This window comes from Oreochromis niloticus, linkage group LG16, assembly GCF_001858045.2.
Source record: "Oreochromis niloticus isolate F11D_XX linkage group LG16, O_niloticus_UMD_NMBU, whole genome shotgun sequence".
Classification (NCBI taxonomy): domain Eukaryota; kingdom Metazoa; phylum Chordata; class Actinopteri; order Cichliformes; family Cichlidae; genus Oreochromis; species Oreochromis niloticus.
The window spans coordinates 25,324,273-25,340,921 of record NC_031987.2 but is presented as its reverse complement, the minus strand read 5'-3'; the positions used below and the strand labels follow the sequence as shown (position 1 = coordinate 25,340,921).

At 39.5% G+C, this 16,649-nt stretch overlaps 2 long non-coding RNA genes across 2 annotated transcripts; one reads left to right on the top strand and one right to left on the bottom strand.

Annotated features, from left to right (window-relative positions):
- The first annotated feature begins 6,806 nt into the window (after nucleotides 1-6,806).
- On the top strand, nucleotides 6,807-8,535 carry LOC112844061 (uncharacterized). Its single transcript, XR_003216619.1, has 2 exons — nucleotides 6,807-6,867; nucleotides 7,109-8,535. It is a non-coding gene; the product is annotated as an uncharacterized LOC112844061 (long non-coding RNA).
- A 1,264-nt stretch (nucleotides 8,536-9,799) lies between these two features.
- LOC109194896 (uncharacterized) lies at nucleotides 9,800-16,216 on the bottom strand. Its single transcript, XR_003216853.1, has 3 exons — nucleotides 16,103-16,216; nucleotides 13,404-13,496; nucleotides 9,800-10,199 (listed from the first exon to the last, which is right to left on the bottom strand). It is a non-coding gene; the product is annotated as an uncharacterized LOC109194896 (long non-coding RNA).
- Between the last annotated feature and the right edge of the window lie 433 nt (nucleotides 16,217-16,649).

Here is a 16,649-nt window from a genome sequence, read left to right as displayed (position 1 = left end):
GGCTTTGAGCCTCAGTCCAGCCTGTTCACATTTTATTCTGTAAAAACTAAATTTTCACTGCTTTTATGACCTTTTTAGTGGGGAGAACATAGCTAGGATTTACTGATTTAACAGATCTTTTAAATCCTTTTTAAATCCTCCACAATGCTAAATGGCTGGGAGTCCTCAATCACCATGCTAATCAGGTCTTCATCTATTTGAGATTGTTCTCCTGAGGAAAGACAATAAAAACAAAGCACAAATATAAATATCACACATGTAACTTATTACAGTTGTATAATATTGTTATATCATTTAGTAACATTACGGCATGCTATATTATCATGGCATTTGATGGCTCACCTGATCTTGCTCCACAATCGGTGTTCGCCTTATTCTCATGCAAAGCTCTGTAGTGCCTGAGCATGAATGAGGTGTTGTTGTTATATCCCAGCTCTCTGGCACATAGCAAACACTTCACCTTGTACAAAAGTAAAGACAGCTTAACATACATTGTATTGCACCATCAGTATTATGAAAATACATCCTCTGTAGAAATTTATATACCTTGTTGGGAGGAATAAGATCAAAATGTTCCCACACAGGGGAGGACATCCTCCTCTTCTTAGCTGGCTCCATCCTCTCCTGACTTTCTCTCCTCACTCTCATAAATCTCCAAACTGTCTCCAAACTCACTAACCGCAACTCTCCATCAAACACCCACATTTTGAATGAAGTCTGAGGGGTTTATATCGCTGTCATAGCTCGCGGCAAAGTTCGAACCACTTCATGAACCAGTCACATGGTACAGCGGGCAGCGAGGCTTCGGATGTCATCATTTTCAGCTCCTCCCATAAATGAAGCAAGCCTCGATACGCGCATCGCGGAAACACACCCTCCATTATTCGACACAAGCTTCGAAGCCTCGATACAGAAAGTCACATCACTAATTAAAGCTGTTTTGAGTTCAAGTTTTGCCTCTGAGTGTCTGCACACAGCAGTTTCATAACAGGCAATGCTGTACCAGCAGCTTGTGACCCAGGTCCAGAAAAGCGGGGATGACTGAGGTGAGAACCCCACTTCAGGAGCCAACTCTGAAGACAGGAAAAAGCAGGTAAGTTCTCACACAAGATCTGAACTGATCAATAATACACCACTGACTAACATGGGATAGCAGATACTCAGGCGATAACTAATTGAGTGCGCAGGTCTTATATGCTGCTGGAATATTTGCCCACAGGTGGTCGGCCAGGGAGAAGCAACCGATCTCCGTCCAAAGGAGGAGGACTGCTGTTGGAGAACTGCACAGGGCCACCAAGACAATGACACTTGCAGCATAGCAGCTGCTTTATAAATGGCAACAGTTTAATCTCTTTAACATCTCTACTGTTGTCAGTATAAAATCTGGTAATTACTTGGTTCTTCATAAATAATGCAAATTACTTATCCATGTTCTTCCACTTATCCAATCGCAGTCACCGAGGGGCTGGAGTCTACTCCAGTGGCAGGGTAAACTCTGGACAGGTTACAAGATAAATACCTATAGGTAAGTTTAGAAAAATAAATAGCTTTTTTGGTGATTTCACAGGCTTATTGTATAAATTTTAATGCAAACCCTTTTGGTAATTAAATTGTATAAAGATTTGGTGATACTCAATTCTTGTCCCATTTATTCTGAACGGTTTCTTAATATTATTATTATTTTTTTTTTTTTTAGATCTTTGTATAAAGCGGATTAAGGCATAAGTGGCTGCTGTGTGTTTTTGATAACCACAGAAGTGAAATCCCAGAGTTTTACTCACTAATAATGAAGCACAGAGAGAATATGCAAACTCCACACAGATGGTACATTTAAACTCAGGGCCTTCTTCCTGTGAGGCAACAGTGCTAACCACTGCTCCACTAGGCTGGCCTATGAATATAATTACATTGTTTATAATTATTATGTTGTACCTTAACCTCTGATGTACCTTAGCACCAAACAGGTTAAAAGCAGCGTCAGGCTGTAAGCAGGTGAGTCTCATGGTCAAGGCCATGAATACTTACCAGTAGTACAATTATTGTTAGAGGTTGCTTTGAACCAGCCTAAGTGACAGAGCCCTGTTACACCTGAAACATCTATTTATTTGAGCCACTCACACAAACACAGCCACTAATTCCAGTACTGCTAAAGGCTGTAGGTCTTAAAATATACACTACACAGGCTGAAGTTTCCACGCCATTTGGTTAAGAGTCAGATCTGTTCTCTGTTCAAACCGCGTCCTGTTCCAATGGAAACATAACGTCTCCTCGACATCTCAGTCTTTTTATATAATCAAAGACCAAGTAGTCAAAAACATGCAGGCACAGGTGTAATCATAAAAAGTGAGTTCTATTATATCCCAAAAAGCTATTTTAAGAACTAAAGTCAAAGTCAAAGTCAACTTTATTTGTCAATTCTGCCACATGTACAGGACATACAGAGAATAGAAATTTCGTTACTCTCAAACCCAAATGAACATTTAAATATAAGAGAGTGATTAAAAATGCAAGTAAAATAATTAAAAAGTAAAAATTTAAATAAATACAGTACAATTTTACATATAACAAAAAAAAGCTATACAATATACAATATACAATATTCAGGTAACGGTAAATGACATTGGGTGTAAACCAGGCAAGGTAGTGCAAATAGGCAAATAGTGCAAATGGAGATTTGGTAATGTACGGTAGGAGATAGTGTAACAACAAAGTCTTATGAGGTAATGGCAGTCCAATGCTCCACAAAGTGACTAATAACTGGTGCAGGCCAGTGAGTGAGTCAGAGAGTGTGTGTGTGTGTGTGTGTGTGACAGAGTTCAGTGAGACCGTGGAGGAGAGAGGGGAGAGGGGGCAGAATCGGGAGGGAGTTAAGCTTCCTGACAGCCTGATGGATGAAGCTGTCCTTCAGTCTGCTGGTCCTGGCCTGGAGACTCCGCAGTCTCCTCCCTGACGGCAGCAGCTTGAAGAAGCTTTGCATTGGGTGCGTGGGATCAGCCGCTATGCAAAGGGCTTTTTTAGTGAGACGGGTGCTGTAAATGTCCTGGAGGGAGGGGAGAGAGACACCAATGATCCTCTCTGCAGCTCTCACTATGCGTTGGAGGGTTCTATGACAGGACGCATTGCAGGCTCCAAACCACACAGTGATGCAGCTCGACAGGATGCTCTCGATGGTGCCTCTGTAGAAAGTGTACATGATGGGGGCTGGTGCTCCTGCTCTTCTTAGTTTGCGGAGAAAGAAGAGACGCTGCTGTGATTTCTTGGCCAGTGCTGTGGTGTTGTACGTCCAGGAGAGATCCTCTGTGATGTGCACACCCAAGAACTTAGTGCTGCTCACTCTCTCCACAGACGCTCCGTCAATGGTCAGAGGAGCATGTTGGGTGTGCATTCTCCTGAAGTCCACAACAATCTCCTTCGTCTTCTCCACATTCAGAGAGAGATTGTTGTCAACACACCACGTGGCCAGGCGTCTCACCTCACTTCTGTAGTCGGTCTCATCCCTGTTGCTAATGAGACCCACCACCGTTGTGTCGTCCGCAAACTTGATGAAGAGGTTGGAGCTGTATGATGGAGTGCAGTCATGGTGGGCCCATAAAAGAGTTCAAATAAACAGAATTCTAATAAAAAATACTTAACAAAATATCATGACTTAACAAAATGACCTGCCCAAATGACAGGCAGCGCCACGTATACAGTAACTCAATAGGAGGGAGAGCCTTCAGTTTTCAGGCCCCTCTTCTGTGGAACCAGCTTCCAGTTTGGATTCGGGAGACAGACACTATCTCTACTTTCAAGATTAGGCTTAAAACTTTCCTTTTTGCTAAAGCATATAGTTAGGGCTGGATCAGGGATTCCCATGATGCATTGAGTTATTCTTCTTCAGATCTCTCTGCACTAAATCATACTTGTTATTAATTTCTGGCTCTTTCCATAGTCTGTCTATTATCCTGTCTTCCTTCTCTTACCCAGCAGATGGCTGCACCTCCCTGAGTCTTGTTCTGTTGAAGGTTTCTTCCTATTAAAAGGGTTTGTTTGGTTTTTCTTTATTATTGTAAGGTCTACCTTACAATGTAAAGCGCCTTGAGGTGACTGAGGTTGTGATTTGGTGATGTATAAGTAAAACTGAATTGAATTGACTGATCAATTTTATACATCAGGGGTGAAAACCACATTGACAATAGCTAAACTTAATACAAGAAAGCCCACCCCCCTGCATGGTCACAATAGATGGTCCAGTCCACTTAAACCAGCTCCATTCTCAGCCTCTTCTTTTACCCCAATCAGGAAGGACGGGAGCAGCACCCAGGTAACTCAGACAGAATAAAGTAATTATAACAACATATATCCATAGTACCATGACAAACACTATGAACCAAATTCATGCTATCATTTGAAATGTGGCATACTGCTGTCAACTATAAAAACAAATTAACCAAATTAAACCTTTGCTACATCACATCAATGACTCTAAATTAACTTAATGTAGAAGGAAGATAGAAAGAGTATTCGAATTGTGTGGTTGCATGCAGCCAACACACACACAAACAGGCTAAGACAGGTTTTCACTTTGACTCAGTGACAGTGTGGAATGTGTTTATTCATGCGGCGGGTTCACACACACATATGTGCCACATATTAGTGTTTTATTTTTTCTGCATCTGTTCCAGATCAGATTAAAGCTGCATGCTGCAAAAAAAAAAAGCTAATGTATTGCAGAACCCCCACTGCAGCTGTTGGGAGGGGTCATACAAAAAGTGAAGTGATCAAAGAAAACTGTTCAAAGCAGTACAATGGATAGCACGTCTCTACTGTCGCTGATCTGTAAGTCCACACTTTGTTTTTAAGATTAGAAAATATTTGTACATATTTTATACATGCTGATATAACATATTTAGTTCTCAAATACTCCTCTTAGTTTGTTTTGCAAGCTTTTGGAGCTCAAAAGGAGTGACAAGCCACAAGAGTGCAAAAAGAGAATACATTAAGGGTGTGTTTCACGGTTCCTTGAGGTGTAAAAAGGAAGGTTTTCTGTCTGTTCTCTTTCCATTGTATATATCCAGTCTGCTGCTTGCTGCTTCGTCTGCTCAGCTTACTAAAAGCTAATCATGAAAACATCACTGCACATCTGGAGTCTTTTTTTGGTCTCAGTTGTGAAATGTCAAACTAACGCCTCTGCCTTTCTCTGTAGTTCTGATCTCACTGTTGAGCTGCACAACAAACCAAGGTCAGCAAATTTCTCGTCTTATAGTTCAAAGTATTTATTTTTATTCTTGGACTCTACTAGAATAACTTTGCACTAATCACAGTTCAAAATTAATCCTTCTTTATTTGCCTTGGAGCAGCCCTTTAGTTTATTCTCTGTCTGAAACAAGCGTTTTTTTAAGCTCCTCCCCATTTAAGCAAACTGTCACTGTGTCTAAATGTAACTAAACTCCTCACAAAAACAGGTTTAAACAGCATGTTGTGGCTGTAGACCCTAGAAAAATAACTATATGTCCTACTGATGCTGTCCCCCGATATTGTGATTGGCATGTTCAGTTCTTTTTCAGTTCAATTCCTGGATGGAGATTACTGAAACTAAGTGTAAGAACTTAAGGGGCAAACATGCTTGCCTCTGAAAAAGAAACGCATAAAAAAATGACCATAACACAGAGTGGAGACCCAGGAGGGAAGAACATCCAGACTTCTGTTTGTTTCTATTGCTGACACATCCACCAATTGTGCTTTTTTTTCTTCATTTCAATAACATGTAAAGTTCAAGAATTTCTCATTCACCATGTTTTACATTAATTAATAATTGTGTTAAATTATGGTTACAATCACTGATTGTGTGATTTCAATTTTTGCAATAAGTGTAAAAAAACAGAAAGTAGTCATATTTATAAAATAGGAACATTGGAAAACATTTGAAATGAGCTACAGTGACCATTTTCTTAGAGCCCACATTATGGAAAAAGAAAACCTCAAGAAGAAAGACCCATATAAGACAAACCTACAACTGACAGTATTTACTGAATAGATAAAAGTATAATTATCGATTATGAAAACAAAGACAGCAAACATATGAAAACTGAGGAGCACTAAAAACACGTCACTGGAAACATATGCAATATCATGTATTTTCAAAGGGAGGCCAAAATATTACAAATACTTTTAAGTGTAACTGGCAGAGTTGCTGTGTTGGAATGGATGTGAGATTTCTACCCCAAAACAAGGCTGCAGAGTTCATGTTCATTTAGTTTTAGTGAAAGTTGATTCACATCATACCCTCTCCTTCACAGCTCGTCTGACTGTGAGTCCCAGCAGCTCTCAGCTGTTTAAAGATACATTTGTGTCTCTGAGCTGCGAGGAGGATGACAGCTCTGCTGGATGGACTCTGAGGAGAAACACAACAACAGACACCAGAGCTGAGTGTGGAGTTGGGTTTGGAAAACCAGCTGGTTCTTCCTGTAAAATCAGCTACATCGACCCATTGGACAGTGGAGTTTACTGGTGTGAGTCCAGAGAGGGCACCATCAGCAACATGGTTAACCTGACAGTCACTGGTAAGCTGAGTGTGTGGAGTTAGTGTTGATGAAGCTGTGTGTAAATGGATGAAATGCTGTAGTTTGTCTCTGTGTTGAGGTGGATCAGTGATCCTGCAGAGTCCTGTCCTCCCTGTGATGGAGGGAGATGACGTCACTCTGCTCTGTAAAACAAAGACCACTCCCTCCAACCTCCCAGCTGCTTTCTATAAAGATGGCGTCTTCATTGGGAAAGAGCCTACAGGTCACATGACCATCCAGCATGTTTCCAGGTCTGATGAAGGCCTCTACAAGTGTGACATCAGCGGTCATGGAGAGTCTCCATCCAGCTGGATCACTGTCACAGGTGAGGAGCTTCACTCTGATTTCACCTCTTATTTCATCCACATATTCACCTGAACAGAAGCGATTCTCTCTGCAGAAAAACCTACAACCACCAACCACCTCAGCTCCCCCCTCTTCCAATGAAACTCCAATTATCCACTGAGCTCCGCCCCAGTATCTCTCCTGCATTTTGACTTTACAACAATGGGCTAACTAGTGTTGTTTTGTCTATACTGACCTCAGTAATCAATATCTGCCTCCAGTGATAAACACATCAACCAGTGGTGAGCAGGGATTGGACAAGGAGGTTGATGATGTCACCACAGAGCATCACAGAGCAGTTATGAACTGAATCAAACCCAGTGCTGTGTGTTTATCAGCTGTTTCCACTTTGCTTTTGTTTACATGTTTTCTGAACCAGTTCATAAACTTTTGACTCTACATGTATCATCTGTTCTCAGCAAGACTTTGTTATGATCCATGACCGCGTCCCAAATTTGTTTAAATCTTTAGCTCCTCCCATTGTGTCTGGTTGTGTGTGCACCGCTCTTTGCTCTTTGTTCTTGGATGGAATCAATAGTTTTTGTAAATAAAACACTTAACCATTGTACATTCCGAGTGTTTTGCATAAGTTCAAGTAGGAGCAAGAAGACAGCTGTATATATTTTTTTAATTTGTTTTGATTTAAAATATTTTCCCCTTCTTTTCCATTGTTTAGGAGTAGTGGAGGGCCAAGCAAGGCTGTTTATTCATCTTCAGCTTAAATCTATAGGAAAGAACACGTCAAGTCACACAAATGACATTTTAGAGATGTTTTATGTTATCATGTTCTGTTGGCATTGCTTCTGTTTTTGAAATCAATTCAATTTTAAATGCCTCTAAAATGATGGGGTACTGAAGTTTTTGTTTCATTTGTGTTACTATAGTCACCTGGGACACTGGAACACTTGGGCAAATATAGATAATTAAGTAAAGACTGTGACTGGATAGACAAACATGAATGACTGACATATGCCAACTGTGATTTTTGTCTTTTCTCAATTTGTGCGATCACAATGAAAGTCCTCACATAATTTAGCTTCCAGGTGGGAACACAGCTCTTCTAATCAAGTTTAAAGTGAAGTAACAAACACACCAAGTCTGGTTCTTTTTGAAAATAAAAGTTAATAAATTATTGAATGCTTCTCATTGCTAAATTAGAGGGAGGGAAACACGACTCCCTCCAACGCTATAAACTCACTGAGACATCTTTCAGGAGCAGATTCAGGAGCACACAAAAAACATTAAACATATTTTTGATCTTTGAGTTCCAAAGCCTGACTTTTACAGAGAATCACAAGGAACATTGGAAAGAAAAAAAAATGACGATGAACTATTCCGAGATCTCGCAAAAGGTTCATTACAATATAAATAAGGAATAAAGATCATTGACACAGGCCTCAAACTCCAAATTGTGCTGTACCAAGCAAATTCTAAAAAACTCCACAAGATGGCACTGCAACACCAGGAATGAAATTATACCTGCTCAGGCAGGTCAGCAATCAGTTCCTCAAACTAACCTCTGTACACCAGGAATACGGTTCCATAACACCTCTGCTTAACAGTCACACAATTCAATGTTCTTGTTTTTGTATTCAGCTGTGAGGTCAGTTTCAACATTTAGGCAATCAGCTGTTTAATCTGTTTCACACCTACACACATCATAAATTCATTCGGGATTTTCATAATAAAATTATCTGTGTTAGCCATTGTGTTTTATTGTACTCTTTATTAGTTACTCTAATCTGTATTTGTGACAGAAAGGACCTGAGGCACATAATCCTTCAGGCACGTGAATATTTTATTTACAGTGTGTTCACTCTTGCTTCTACAGCTTTCCAGCAGCCTCCAGTGCAGCACAGCTCAGCATCCTGCTCGAATAGGGCGGCATGATTACATGATGGAGGTCACCTGTTTGGGTCACCCTGCAGCTTAGCCACAAACCACACTCCACCACAGTAAATTAACTTTATTGATAAAACATACAAAAAAATCTCAAATACTACTTTTATCAAATCTTACTTCAAATTAAAAAAAAATAGATGGCCTTTTCATTTAAGCACCTTCCACTAACACAACCACTGTTCCCAGCACTGCTGAAGCCACCAGGCTTGAAACAAAACTCCAGCACACAGGAACATAGGTTTACATGGGTTTTCTGTTATTCATGTAATAACTGTTTGTAGATGCAGAGGGTTCATTCACACATCTACTTCCTAAACATTGCCATTTTCTTTGGATTGATTCCAGATCAGACTAAAGCTGCACAGACTGATTTGAGAGGTCAGAGTTTTCTTTTCCTCTCAAGACTCATTTCGAATGTATCACCCATCATCGATTATTTGACTTACGATTGCCGGTTGGAAAATTTTTACACATCGCCCAACTACTACTCTTCTCTCCCCCATCCTCCACTCTAATTCCTTTATACACAGTTTACTTTTGCATTATTACCTGTCCCTGTCCATCTGTCACTCTGAGTGTTAAACTCAATGATAAAAACCTGGAACAGCAGCAGGACTCACAGGTGAGCTATGAAGACATTTCCATCTGCTGTCCTTGTTCAGAAGGAGACTGATAATTTGAATTCCCATATTTTCTGTAGATCACAAAACCAACAACAGCAACAACAAGAAGCACAGCAGGAACCGACAGACCAGCTATCAGTCCAACAGATCCACTGGTCTCTCCTTCATCCTTTTTCTCTCCATCTCCACTTTGTCCTCCTGTTGGACCTGCAGGTGAGAAACAGGTGTGAGGTGTCAGCTGTCAGGTAGGTGATGAGTGAAGAACAGAACAGAATCCATTTCCTCTTCAAACTGCTGTCAGACATTATCTACTGCACTCTGATCACATCACTCAGACCAGCTGCTTTCTACAAAGTCTCATCAACAACATCTTTAGAAACAAACATCAACAACCAGGAAGCAGCTTCACCTCTGATCACACACACACTCAACTCTACTCACTCACCTGGCTCTTCTACCTTCAGGCTGGTTCTGTTCAAAAGTTGAGGCTTCTGATTGTTGTATGCTGCATAACATTCATATGTACCAGAATCGTTCAAGGTGACATTCTGGAGAATCACTGAGAAGTTTCCATTCGTCATCCATTTTGAATCCTTCAGCTCCACCCGACCTTTAAACAAGTCATTCTGGAGGTGCTTCTGAAAATGACCATCTTTTAAGTAAATGACATAATCTTCTGTCTGCAGGTCAGGTTTGGTCCACCTTAACATTATTTCAGTAGCATCACTGCGGCCGTAACACTCCAGAGTGGCATTTTCTCCTCGTGTGACTTTGACCTCTTTTTGGCCTACAGAAGGAAAAGATGAGAAAAAAGGAAGAAAAATCAGTAACACAGTTCTAACAAAACATTTAATTTCAATACAATAATTCAAGCTGTCTTCTTACTTTAAACTGAACATATCACAAAAAGAATGATAAGATGATGGAAAAAGAAAAATATGTATGAGAGTTGATAAGTAAATAACGAAGCTTTACTTGCTTTACTTTACTTTTAAAGCAGTGATGATATATGTTTCTGTCTTTAGATGATGAAAAAAATGTCTAACCTTTAAAAACTAATGTTTTGCTTTAAATCTAGAGACATTTTTGAAATGGTTTGTTGAACAGTGCTCGCCTAAACTGAACCATGTTATTTATGAACCATAATGAGAATAACATTTGTTTGAGTTTAAACAAAATCAAACAAATGTTAAAAATATATTTTTTTCTACATGAATAAATCATTTCATGTCTCAGAAATGAAAAACCATTATAGCAGTGATTCTCAGTGTTTACAAATTCATCAGTTAAAATACTGATATCCAGTGTAAATGTTACAGTACCATCTATGAACTATTAATTGGATTGTTTTACAGATCAGTTTCATGAGACTCACAGTTTGTAGAGAGTTTTAAAAAGAAGCTGCCCCATGTGCAAAGTCTGTATGTTTGACTGAGTCCATGTGGTGGTCTCTTCTATTCATGGATTGTAATAAATGTAGATGTAGCCACTGTGATGCACCCATTTGTTTTTAATGTGTTTTTTTTGTTTTGCTTTTGTTTGTTTGTTTTTACTAATAATTGTATTAAAAACAGACTTCCTCTTGCTTGAAAATCCAGGAAGGACTAATAAAATAATGTCTGCACAGATTTGAATCCTTGACAGGATGAATATCAAACAGTTCAATAATGAAAGGAAGTTTATAAAATGTATTTATATTCACAAGCACAAGTCACAAAGTGCTATACAACAACAAAAACATAACATCAATAGAGATTGCAGCAAATGCCCTACCTACGGAAACAGACATATCTGCAATACCATAGAACAAGCATAAGCTTTAGTTACACCTTTGTGTACAGTGGAGAGCCAACAGCCAAGTAGTCATTTCTCTTAAGGTCCCATTATATTCACTGCAGTGGACACCAGTGTGCTGAGCAAAAACATCAATGAACATTATTGTCTGGAATCACATCCACGATGTGACCAACATCTCAGCCCCACCCCCAACACCTACAGTTAGTTTCGATTTCTGGACTCATTCTGTTTCAATTCTTCTAATTCGGGTGACACTGATAGGTGTGAGGGTGTCCGCACAGCGTAAATCACCACACTGCCTGTTATTTCTGCATGTTTCTAAATCCTTGCTTGGGGGTTTTGTTTCTAGGATTCATGGTGGTGTAGTCTTATCTCTTTGAAGAGAAACAGATAGTGGGAATACTCAGGATTGAATACTTGGAAAGACCAACTGAAAGCAGCTGCAGTAAAGGTCTGGCAGGGCATTAAAAAGGAGGAAACCCAGCATGTGGTGATGTCCATGGGTTTAAGACTTCAGGCCGCCATTGCCAGCAAAGGGGTTTCAACCAAGTATTAGAAATGAACATTTTATTGACAGCTATTTAATTTGTCCAATTACCTTTGAGCCCCTGAAAAGAAAGGAACGTGTTAAAATATGCTTTAGTTCCTCACATGTTTATGCATCTCTTATGTACCTTTCTGTTTAACTACCTGAATTAAAGCTGAAAGTCTGCACTTCAACTGCACCTGAGTCATGTCATTCTGGTAATGTACAAAACCAAAATTAGAAACAAGTTGTCTCTGTCCACATAATCATGGATCTAACTGTATTGCAGTCAGTTTGCAACCTGCTTCAGCTACAGGAGCAGAACACTCCTGTTTATTTCTCCTTACTTCCTTAACTTTTTTTGGTTGTTTGGTTTCTTGGTTTCACTGTGGTGTACTCTCAATTTTTTTTGAAGAGAAATAGACAGTTTGGATATTAGAGAAAAGATATTGGGAAGTTCACATGTTCCCGCTCTAATAATACAAGATAAGCGATGTCTCAATATGTAGCTGGTGGAATGACATGCCAGTTTGCTTGTTTCACCTACAAGAGCAGGACAGGTGTTAAGACTTCCCTGAGCCCTAAGAAAAACAGTGGTGTCTCAAAAAATGTAGCTTTAGAAAAATTAGAGGCAAAAATCCACTGAAATTACAACATGGGATGTGTAACATGTGTACAATAACATCAAGCAGACCTATGAAGTGATAGCCCACCCCCACCTTGGACAAGCTGATCATCTCCATCCCTCCCTGCACCCCTCTTAGGAAACAAACCCCTCCAAGCACCCGGGTCATTAAAACAGGACTGTTTTGAACTCACAGACTGATCTATCTTTGAACAGCCGGACCTGGAGACCTGCACTCTGTTACTTACATTTTTTTAATTAAGATTATTTGCAGTCTGTGTTTTTAAGGCATTACTGAAAGCACTGTGAATAAAAACAGGCAGGTAGAAAATAATTAATTTGATAGATTTATAAGACCATATTATTATTATTTATATTCCATCAAAACAGCAATAAATAAAACTGACTGGTGTTTAGCATGCACTCTGGTTTCTGTTTGTTTTTTAAGCATCTCCATCTGTGAAAATTAGCGCTGATAACACTAGTGATAATACACACTTCCTTTTTCCCTTAGAAATATACACACAAAGGTATAACTACATACACTTCACTGTGATATATTAAAAAAACTATTTTGGATAAATGCATTTATTACTCTGCCTTCCTATATCCACATATTGTAATTGCCTGCTGGCCTCTTACGGGAAATGGCTAAAATGTAAATAAATCACGTGGCGATGGTAAAAAGGGGGCTTTCCTCTGGGGTGGAGGATTGGTCTTTGATTTTATATCGATGGTAAATGGCCTGTATTTGTATATTTCTATAGCTAAAAAGTTGCTTTGCGGTAATTGTCTTCATAATGTAGTCACTAAAACAAATCTACTGTTCAGTTAAAATTCCACTTTTAAACGTATTTTATTAAGCAGCTGCGCCATTGGAAGTGAAAGTGAAACCGCGACTTGGGACTTGAATTAGACTTTGACTTAGAAGTTGTGACTTTCACCATTACAGGCTAACATCAATCCACGAACTGTTACAGTAACTATATAAACCTCCAAACTCCGCACATTGCAAGGATAGCAGATGGTAAAACGCTGGTTACCTTCACAGTAAAGATGTCCCAGTAGATAGAAGATAAATACTCCCGTCAGGACAGTCCATGGTCGTAACGCCGCCATTACAGTCGAAAGGGACTCTATAACAAATGTTACCGAAAGTCAACGTGTTTGTTTTGATATTTACAACTGAGCATTACCGATGCTACACGTCGCCGACAAATCAATATGCCAGGTGACAAGTGGGCTTCACTACTGAACTAAAGAAGCAGAAAGTTCATCGGGGAGCTGGCCATCCAGGCTCAACTTTCACAGGTAACACGATCGGACCTTACTCTCTGCTTCCTTCTTCTTCCGAGAATGGGAAGTTCAAAGCCATCAGGAGCTCAGTTTAGAAAAAAAGAGAAAAGAAGAGGAGGGGAAACGAGCAAAAGATACAGGTAAGCAGATATGTCATTGGATAATGGCAGGTCATCCTGAAACAATCAGAATCAGAATACTTTATTAATTCCTAAGGAAATTATGCGGGTTACAGTTGCTCCAAGAAGAAATGGAAAAATAGCAACAGTAACAGACTAAACTCCAAACAATAGATTATGTTACAGATTTTACACATTTAAGAAATAGCACCAATATATACAGGTCACTCAATTATAAATATCAAGGATTAACAGAAGTGATTATAAATAAATATCAAGAATATTAAAGAGTAGAAAAGAGCGTGTGTAAAAAGGGTGTAACTATTGCAGTGTTTACAGTGTTTTAGATTTATTATAAATAATTCTAATTATACATCTTGCTTCCATATTTGTATCCTGTGTCACTAAATACATTTTATTTTAATTTTATACATTGATTAATGACCTGCAGATTCTCCTTATCATATTAAGTAATTCATAATTGTCACTTTATGCTTTCTCCATCTCTAAAGTGATTTCATCCTTGCATTACATACTTTAGGTTCATTTTCTGCAGGCAGGTTTCTGACAGAAAACAGGCGGATTTACCCTATAAAATGCAGCGTTTTATAGATGGACACATAAAAAATGAAAAATTACATGTATGTGCTAACTTTCTAAACACTTTGTTACATTTATGATAAAGTAGATAAAACACATTTATGTCGGCCTTGGCTCATAATTCTTGTCTTTAAATTAACTTTGTGTGTGTTTCAGGTGCTGCACTATCAAAGAAGGATTGAACAGCATTGCAGCCATGGGTCACTGTGAGCATCACAGGGAAGGTTGAAGCCGCCCACTGCACCTGTATGGCCGGAGTCGTGGAGACCTGCACCCATGTCGCTGCTCTTGTTTAATCTAGAAGCAACAGTGTTGATCCGTGGCACAAGGACTGTTACAGATGAACCTGTATATTGGGTTTTGCTGTGTAATATGATAACAGCCAGAGGTTGGCCATGAGATGGACTTCTCCTCTTCAGCTGCCCAAAAAAAAGGCTCTTGATCAAAATATAAACAGACCATCCGTATTGAAAGGTAAAAGGAGCCGTCCTCAAAAAAGAAAAATCCCACCTGCTACTGTGGAGGAGTTGTCACTGTTATAATGCCATAATGTTTTATATAGGGGTCTAGATTTATGCCTGAAGTGCACTGCCATGTAAATAATTTGCATTTACTGAATATGTACTGACTGAGTACCACTGTTCAAAAGTTGAATAAAGAAACAAACTAATTTTTGCCTCTTTTTTATTATTAAAACCACTTTATAGAACATCACATCAGTTACAGTGTAGAATCCATGTCATTTATAGTTTATAAAAGAAAATGTTTACATATAATCATGAGTGTTTACATGATATCACCCACCACTAACATTATTTACTGTATCTTTTGAAAAATTACCGCTATTTATACAGCAAAAGACTTAAGAATATTTAACAGGAGCAAGTTTCATTTTCCCTGGTTTTACTACAACACTGTTCAACAAACGCAGCAAACCTTCACCATCTTATCCTGAAGGGTCACCTCTTCACCCTCACATGGAAGAAGTAATCTGATTGGCATGGTGGTATGTTTGAAGCAGGTCCCTTAAGTAGCGCTGGAACCCAGTCACGATGTGTTTCATCCATTTCATAGGCTGGTTTGCTGCAATAATGCCAAATAATTAGCAACTCTATAAAGAGAAGGTAGTTCTGCAAAATCACTCAGTAGGATGTTTTCGTTCTAATTTGCTATGAGCTCAGAGTGCATCGAAAACAAAACTAATAGCTATAAAGAGTGATATGAACTATACTTAGAACATATTTAGAATGAAAATGTCTGGAGCACCAACAGATATTTGGAGACGGAAGAGAACTGGATATCAGCTCGTCTCACAGCTGCTATCTAGGCTAGACGCCTTCGTTTGGTAACATCGATACACGAGCTGCCTCATGTTGCCTCCATGTTGGGAAAGAATGAAAAGACAAACCCTGAATGAAAAGACAAGCTTATTCTCTTGCCAGTCGTGCGATCGAACATTGCAACCAACCACACAGCAAATATGAACCATGGCTGTTGTGTGTGCCTTCACTCCTTTATCGCTTGCGCTTTGTTTAGACCCTGAAAATGGTGGATCGGGCCAAAATCCTTTCCACGCCCACCCCCGTGATATCACGCTCCAAAGCCCTATAACAAATGTTACCGAAGGTTAATGTGTTTGTTTTGATATTTACAACTGAGCATTACCGATGTTACACATCACTGACAAAATACGCCAGGTGACAAGTGGGCTTCACTAATGCGGTTACCTGAAAGAAAGAAGCAGAAATTTCATCGGGGCGCTGGTCATCCAGGCTCAACTTCCACAAGAAACATCGGACTCAACTCTGTGCTTTCTTCTCCTTCTCATTTCTTCTTCCGAGAATGGGAAGTTCGATATTGTCATGAACCGGCTGTGTGGCAGGCAGGAAGTAGGACCCAAATGCAAACTCACAGAATCAAAAGTTAAACTCAAAAAACACAGCTTTATTGCTGGCGTGGGACACAAAAACAATACAAAACTAAACTGGGAAAACTAAAGCACAAGGAGCCACAGGGAAAAAGTCACACAGCTATGAGGGAGAACGCGACACTGACACAGGGAAACACAGGGCTAAAATACACAGGGAAGTAACGAGGGGAATGAGACACAGAAGGGGAGCACAGCTGGGAGAAATCAGAACTGACGAGACGAGGGAGCAAAGTAGAATACACTCACAGAGACATGAACCTTCAAAGTAAAACAGGAAGTAGCACAGACACGAACTAGACTAGGGGAGACAGAGCAATTAAGAAACACAGAGAACAACAACAAAG